At 46.5% G+C, this 7,964-nt stretch overlaps 1 long non-coding RNA gene across 1 annotated transcript; it reads right to left on the reverse strand.

Annotated features, from left to right (window-relative positions):
• Window positions 1–246: 246 nt before the first annotated feature.
• Window positions 247–1,832, reverse strand: LOC118145130 (uncharacterized). The gene is made up of 3 exons (XR_004730302.3): window positions 1,702–1,832; window positions 1,312–1,619; window positions 247–516 (listed from the first exon to the last, which is right to left on the reverse strand). It is a non-coding gene; the product is annotated as an uncharacterized LOC118145130 (long non-coding RNA).
• Between the last annotated feature and the right edge of the window lie 6,132 nt (window positions 1,833–7,964).

Genomic DNA, 7,964 nt, shown 5'->3' on the forward strand with positions numbered 1-7,964 from the left:
GGGGTTTCACCATGTTGACCAGGATGGTCTGGATCTCTTGACCTCGTGATCCACCCGCCTCGGCCTCCCAAAGTGCTGGGATTACAGGCTTGAGCCACCGTGCCCGGCCACCTTTTCTTCAACATTTCTCTTCCATCCACAATGATGTCGAGGACAAAACAAAGGCCTTAAAACATCTAATGAGGACACTCTAGCAGTAAATGGAGCTTTCGGTGCAAGTAGAGCAATGAACAGAAGGTGGTTTTCTCCTTTGAGTAAATGTTCTCTTACCTCTTGAGCTCTTGGCATCCCTGTGGCTGTAGAATGACAGTCCTTTTTGAGATGCCGCCTTCCAGAAGGCCAAACAGGGCAAGGTCATGGGAAAGGAGTAGGCAGTTGCCTTTGGCAGAGAAGGTTTTTTTCTCTTTCTTCTCTCCCAGTGGAGACTTCAGGACTCAGAAGGCCTTTCATAGGATTTTCTGGCCTCTTTCTAACCTTGCCAGGTGAGCTAGAAGGGTGTGTGGTCCAGGATGTTATCTAGGTAAGAAGCCAGGTAGGTATTCAAAGCTTGAAGCCCTTGCTGGCAACAAAGAGTGTCCTCTGTTTCACGCATCTCTCTAAAAGCAATTCCAATTGTTTATGTGTAATGTAGTGGATCTAAGTATTGTACCAGTATTGCAGCCTTTGCAGACACTGACCTTCTCAACAGGACTCACAATCTTCCTGCATGGTCTCAGACCTTCTGTCTGTCTGGCAGTATAAGGAGTAGAAGGAACTGCAGAATTGGAAAGACCCCTAATGGCCTGAGTAGGGCACTGTATTCATGAATGGGAATGGATTACCAGAAGGAAGAAAGGTAGAGCAGGAAGTCAGGGGACAGACAAAACAAAGAGACCATAGGCTGCATGGTGCCTTAAGTGGAAATGAAAGAGGACAAAGTCTTGTGAGGAAGCTATGGGACAGCTTGAAGGTTGAGAGGGGAGTAAACAGGGAATGATGCTTTTAAAATGTTTTGCTCTAGAATGTGAATTACCCCACCTTCAGTGGTCTTTAGAATATTTCGAAGAAGATTTTAAGAATTACTTTTTGCTGTCAAACTACTGATTCTTCCAAAGCTACTCTACACAGAGACTGGATCTCTGACCTGGTTATATTTGGGTTACAAGAACTTTTAGGAACCAGCGTAGTGTAAAGCACAGTGGCATTAATAGCTTTCCTTCTCAGTGACCATGTAACAGGGGCTGTTTTCTAATTCAGTCCTCATTACAGCCCCTTCGAGGTAGGTTAATATTACCCAGTTTTGTAGATGAAAAACCCAAGCCTCAGACTTACCCAAGGTCCCAGAGCTGGGAAGTTCCCATAGGGTCCTTAGAGCGAGAGTTGTACTCTTACCGACGATAACTGCCATTGATAGTTGGATGGGGTCTGTCAAGGAAAGATTTGGGGTCCTTCTCTGGGAAAAATAACTCAAAGGAATGACGTTGAGAAAGGTAGGTATGGCATAAGAGTCAGGGACTAAGGACCTCCGGTCTCTCGATTGATCAGAGCACATGATCTCGCCCCTCTTGTTGTGGTCTGAGGAACACGTCAACTTCCTTTCCACCTCATGTGCCATCATTCCAAGCCACAGGCCTTCAAGGCTGAGGGAATAAAGAGGAGAATGAGAATGAGAAAGATGGAGGCAGAGGTAATTATCTGAAGATAATTGATTTTGATTTACACCTTAACTTCTTTAGCACCGTGAAATCTTCGAAACAAGATGCCCCTGCCAAACATTTGCACAATCATCCTCATGACCACCGGCACCTCAGGCATGTTCTGGCATCTCTCAGGGGTCTTCCACGGGAATTCTCAGAACGTTATGACTAACAACAGCCACAGCAACAGTTGTACCCTCTCTACGTTCTGTGCCTCATGCTGGTTTAACCCTTTCCATCTACGAATCAGGCACATCTTCAAGACAAGAACCTGGTTAACCTGTTCCCACTAGTTGAAGCCTCCGTGTGTGAGATGGCAAAGGACATTGTAAACTCTACACCCTTAATGAAAGCTTGGAGATTGAATTATAGCTAAGAAGGTTGAGGTTCAGCAGTGACGGGGCTTGGCCAAGGACACACTGCATGTTACCATGGAGGTAGCTCTAAAGCTGAGGCTGCTAGATGTCAGCAGAGTAACTAGACTTCAACAAGCTCATTTGGGGCCATGCTTAACCTAAAGGTAATAGATTGATAACAATACAGTATCTGTAGCAGATAAGAAAACCATAGCCCTACGTTTTCATTTCTTTTTGTTTTGCATTTCAAACTTAATTCTTATTTGGCTGCTGAATAATTTAATGTGTGGGTTCTGGCATCAGAGCAGGGTTATAAACTCTCAGAGGGGAGAGCCACATTTTGACTTCATGTTCTTACAGGGGAAGTTGAGGACATGGCAGGAACTCCATACCCACTTGCAGAATTAGCTTAGTTCTGGTATCTACAGTCCACAGCATCTACAGTCAGACCGTACTGCCTTCATGAGCCACTATGAGTTCTGGGAATGAGCTGCTTAGTCTTTCTAAACCTCAACCTGGCCATCTACAAAATGAGGATAGCAGTATGTCCTTTACAGGGTTGTTGTAAAGATTTAATGGGGCTCCCAACACATTGTCACATTCAATAAAAGTTAGTTACTAACTTTTTAATAAACATTCAATAACAACCATTGTGCAATCAAACAAGCATTTAATAGAATTTAATTTCTATTATTATTTCTGGTGTTATTAATATTATGATTCCTCTAAATGATTTCTCATTTTAAAATGAGAAAATATCTAAAAATGCTATTCTATATTACTTCTCTTTCCTATTTTATTTAAAGATGATTCAACGTCTGTATCCCTTTATCTAACTAAACTTTATTTTATTTGATTTTATTTTTTTCTGAGACGGAGTTTTGCTCTTGTTACCCAGGCTGGAGTGCAATGGCATGATCTCGTGCCTCCGGGGTTCAGGTGATTCTCCTGCCTCAGCCTCCCGAGTAGCTGGGATTACAGGCATGCGCCACCGTGCCCAGCTAATTTTTTGTATTTTTAGTAGAGACAGGGTTTCACCATGTTGACCAGGATGGTCTCAATCTCCTGACCTCGTGTTCCACCTGACTTGGCCTCCCAAAGTGCTGGGATTACAGGCTTGAGCCACCATGCCCGGCCCTATCTAACTAAACTTTAAAATTGTATTTTAAGCTTCAGTTACCAGTAATCTGTTATCAATCTATTACCAGTCTTGTCTTTAGGTTAAGCATGGCCCCAAATGAGCTTGTTGAAGTCTAGTTACTTTCAGATATTTAACAACTGTGATGTTCCAGGTACTGGGCTGGCAAGACATGGGTATTCAGAGATGGAGGAGAATCAACCTAGAGGAAGCCATGGGCTGGAGTCATCTAGGGTCACGGCCACCATTATGCCAGGGGTGGGGTGCACCAGCTTAGCATTCCTTGGAGGGAGACTTCCTTTCTCTTAGTCCTAAATTCTTTTTCATTCCACCCAGGCCCGGTATATTGAGGAACACATGACTCATCATCCCAAAGTACTTCATCTCTTACCTATGCTGTCTCTACGCTGTAGTCCCCTTCCAGCCCCAGAGGGAAGGGAGAGAGTGAAGTCATGTGAATAACACAGGTGATGGTGGTATGGGGAGGTGGGTGTTTCTCTCTCCTCCTACTTAATCAGGGCCAACTGGCTGAAAGTCTCTCCCCACAAGACACAGGGATATGAAAGAAACAGCAGAGAGCCTGGAGTGACACATTGAAAAGCAAACCTTCTTGGTACCCTGCAAGGTTTCCTCTCTTGTCTCTAAGTGCTCAGGGAAGAGAAGATATGATTCATACTGATACTTTTCAGAATAGAAAAACATAACTAGCATTATTAAGCTGTGATTGTGATTCAGCAACGGTGCTCAAAACCCTTTACACTTTATCTCAGTGTATTACTGCTTACACGAATTCTCTAAATTTGCTACTGTTAATTGTGCCCATTTCACAGATAAGAAAATTGAGGCTTCAAGACATCAAGTCACTTACCTGAGGTCCCACAGCTTAGAAATAGTTGAGTTAGAATCTGGACCCCAGCATTCTGGCTCCAGAGCCTACAATCCCACCTCTGACAGGACCTCGAGGTTGGGGCTCACTGCCTGGGGTCAGTGCAGGATTGTCCTGACCACAGTTGAGATATATGCCACATAATGGTCTACATAAGATACAACTGGTTTTTGTTTCGTTTTGTTTTGTTTTTGAGATGGAGTCTCACTCTGTCTCCCAGGCTAGAGTGCAGTGGTGCAAATGTAGCTCACTACAACTTCTGCCCCCTGGGTTCAAGCAATTTGCCTGCCTCAGCCTCCCGAGTAACTGGGATTACAGGTGTGTGCCACCATGTCTGGCTAATTTTTGTATTTTCAGTAGAGATGGGGTTTCACCATGTTGGCCAGGCTGATCTCGAACTCCTGGCCTCAAGTGATCCATGCATCTTGGCTTCCCACATTGTTGAGATTACAGGCATGAGCCACTGTGCCTGGCCACAACTGATCCTTAAAGCGTGTCTGCTAGAAGGAAAGAATGCAGATGTGCTTCTTCATATGTCTTGTGAAAAGACTACAGAGAAGAAATTTAATTCCTTTTTGACTTTTATGTAGTCTAAGGGAAGGAGTGAGATGCGCTGAGCACTACCCATGGGGGGCCGCGGGTGGTGAAGGGAGAAGTTTAAATCAATTCTCTGTAGATTTTCCTGCTGCTCGGGGAGTCTGGAAAGCCTTTGCAGGGGTGGCATGTGAATTTTCAACAGTTTTTTACAACCACTGTGAACTAAATATAGCTTAGTCTCTGCCTTTGTGAGTTTGGAATACAGGGATTCTATAGATGTGAATTTTTATACATAGCAGATTAAAATACAGACTACTCAGAGATTACATACTAAGAGCTATGTGGTGGGATCAGACAAAAAGCATTAACTGTTTCTCGGATGAAAATGGACAGTATGGTCAGAAAATATTCCGCAGATGTTAGGGCATTTGAGTTAGAGCATGAAGGGATGAATAGGAGTTTGCCCAGCAGAGAGCGGAGGAATGTGATTACTTTTTAAACTGGTAGAATATTCCAGGTTGATGCTACAGTGCACTCTCTAAAGCACTAAGAGCCTACATTGTTTTATACTTTTTTCTCTGTTCCTTTAATCAAGTACTTTTATAAAACAGCCTGTGAAGTTAAGACGAGTACTCTGAAAATCCAAAATATCTCTCTCCTTAAGTTTTCTGTCTGATCTTTGAAACAGAATCTATTTTTAGGAATGAAAAGAAGGCAATCTTAATTGGTTTAGAATTTCTCAACCGCAGATCAGAATTGGAGATTAAAGAGTGGAAATGTTAATTTAAAAATTGTGGGCATCTTCAGCCTTGCCTTTCCCCCAAAGGGACAGCATGTGAGGGTGTGCAGCCCTAGACTGAGGCTGTATCCCATCTGGGTGTTACACCCTGTATCGAGGATGCTGTGTGCAAAAGGCAGACAGGCTTGGCTGTTGGACGTGAGAGCTGACCGGCAACGCAGCAGCTTTGAACGGGGGGTTTGGAGGTTTAGAACCTTCAGTCCTGCTTACTGGAGTCCCCATGAAGTGTTACAGTTGGGGCCTCTTAGTTTGGCAACACTGGAGTAGGGGTTCACTTTCAGGACCACCCACAGCACTTTCCAGAACATTCCTTAAGCCCAGCTGAGAAGAAGCCTGCCTTCACAGTTGACACCTGCGAGTGCAACTCTTGCCACTGCTGCTGGCCGTAAGGAACACTGTGAATCCAGCTGCTGACTAAATACTACCAGCAGGACCGGGCCTGCCCCGGAGCCTTTCTGCCTCTGCAGTTCTTCTCAGCACAGAGCGAAAGGTGCTAGGAAGCTGGTGGAAAGAGGCTTATAGCCACCTGCCCAGGTGACGATGGAGGGGACGGAGGATGGGAGGAGGGACCAGCCTGCACTCCCACATGGATTTCCACCTCTGACGTGAAAACCAGACCTCTGGAAAAACCTGAAGTGGAGGCCCTGGTTGCCCCTGGTTACTTAGCCGATCTCCAGGCTGTCCTGAAAGGTAGCTTGTGACAAGTAATGTTGGCATCTCCTGGTGTTTGCACTGGGACTGCCAAATCCCCTTAGTGCTTGACTATCACGTTGATCTCTGGGCATCAGATGCCTCTGCTGCTCTGGGAGATGGGGATAAGCATGAGGCCTATCTCAGCTCAGCCCAGCCTGCTGGACCTGCCACTCAATTAGGAAAACACTGTCCTGTATCCCACAAGTGGCCCTTTAGTTGCTCTCCCCAAGCATGACCTGATGAGCAGGGGTCTGCGAGGGCTTGAGATTTCCATAGGATTGTCCAGGAGATGGGGTTGCAGAATCTCCTTCCCATGGAGTGTCCCGCATGCATAGCCTTCTCTCAGCTCAGCCACCAAGGACTTCCCCATTTGTCTTCTCTGCTCAGAGAGATTTCCTGGATTGTAGCCCGGGCTCAGGCTAGGGCTGGAGAGGTACAGCCCATTCACAAAGCCAGCTCCCCAAGCTCAAACCCCAGTACCAGGAGGGGTGAGGATGGTGGCCTTGATGCAGGAGCAAAATGGATGTGGAAACATCCAATGTGTCTTGTAAGCCAAATTCACCCCAGAGCACAGGGCAAATCAGGCACAGAATCTAGAATTGAGCACTGAGGTCTTCTGGTGGTTCCCAGCTTAGACATGCTGCTCACATACCCTGCATGAGCCGGTCCCTGGTCTGGTATCTTCTCTCCACCCATATTCTCCTCTCTGCACAGTTCCAAGCAATGCACAAAACCTTTCTCCTAGAATTCTGTGACTTCAGCCCAGAATCCCTCCCCCAGCTAGGAATCAATAGATTACATAACTGTCCTGTGATTCCCATTTTCTCAATGGTAAATGGACATAATAGTAATAATTCCTACACACTCCAGGTCACTGATGTGAAGTTTAATGAAGTCAATATCCATTCAGAACTTGAACTTCTGGTTAAGGAGAATGGATTGAACATGCACGTTTGGCTTATCACCTTCCTCTAATCCACCCAAAAACAATCCGTGGTGGTGTGAGCATATGTAACACCACAAGGGCACAGGAGATGGGGAGTGAGAAAAGCAACAGCCTGTGTAAGGTAGAAAGCAGACAGGGAGGGCGAAGTTTCTGGCAAACCTGAGGCTGCGTACACCAGGGAAGCCTGGGGTGAGAGCGGGGCGAGCCAGAGCTGTCCATTTGCGCTGCAGCCTCTGACGGCTCCAGGAAGCAGGGGCACTGCCTCTGGATGACGATGTGACTGAAAATACTTGTTCAAGGATGACTTGAGAATGACTTCAGAGGCAGGCAGATCCTCTTTACACCGTCTTTGAGAAAAACCAGAGCTGCGCATCCATAGATAGAGGGGCAGAGGGGGCACTGGGTGGGAAAGAGGAAGTGAAATTTTGCATAGGAAACACCAGAGCCCCAGCCTGGCCCTCAACCAAGGCTCCAGGACTCCCTCCAGATGGGAGTTGGGAGGATTCTTCTCGGGCAGCTGACCGATCCCAAAGAGACCAGAAGGTGCTGATGTTGGGGTTCTGAGAGGAGTTTGCCCAGCCCAGCTGCCCTGGAATGGAGCTTCCAGCCTATTGGATGCACCAGCTTGGATGCACTGCTCATCCATGTGAGCTCACAGTCGAGGGGTGCCAGGCATTTGAGGAAGGACCGCATTAGGAAAAACAGCCCACGGAGAAAGCAGGTTACGTGAAAAGTAGACTCTGTCACGACCAGAGTTTGCATCCTCTGTGCCAGGCTCTTGGCCTCTGCTGGGCTGATGCCTATCATCCCCAAGGGCGGAATGTGTCTGTCAGGTAGGCTGGAAGGGTTCCCCTGAGCTTGTAGCTGTGATTCCCGGGTGGCCACCAGGGACCTCTGTCCAGGAGGCAAGAGCCAAGTACTTTCTGAAAACAT

The sequence above is a fragment of the Callithrix jacchus genome, chromosome 8 (assembly GCF_049354715.1).
Source record: "Callithrix jacchus isolate 240 chromosome 8, calJac240_pri, whole genome shotgun sequence".
Taxonomy (NCBI): Eukaryota; Metazoa; Chordata; class Mammalia; order Primates; family Cebidae; genus Callithrix; species Callithrix jacchus.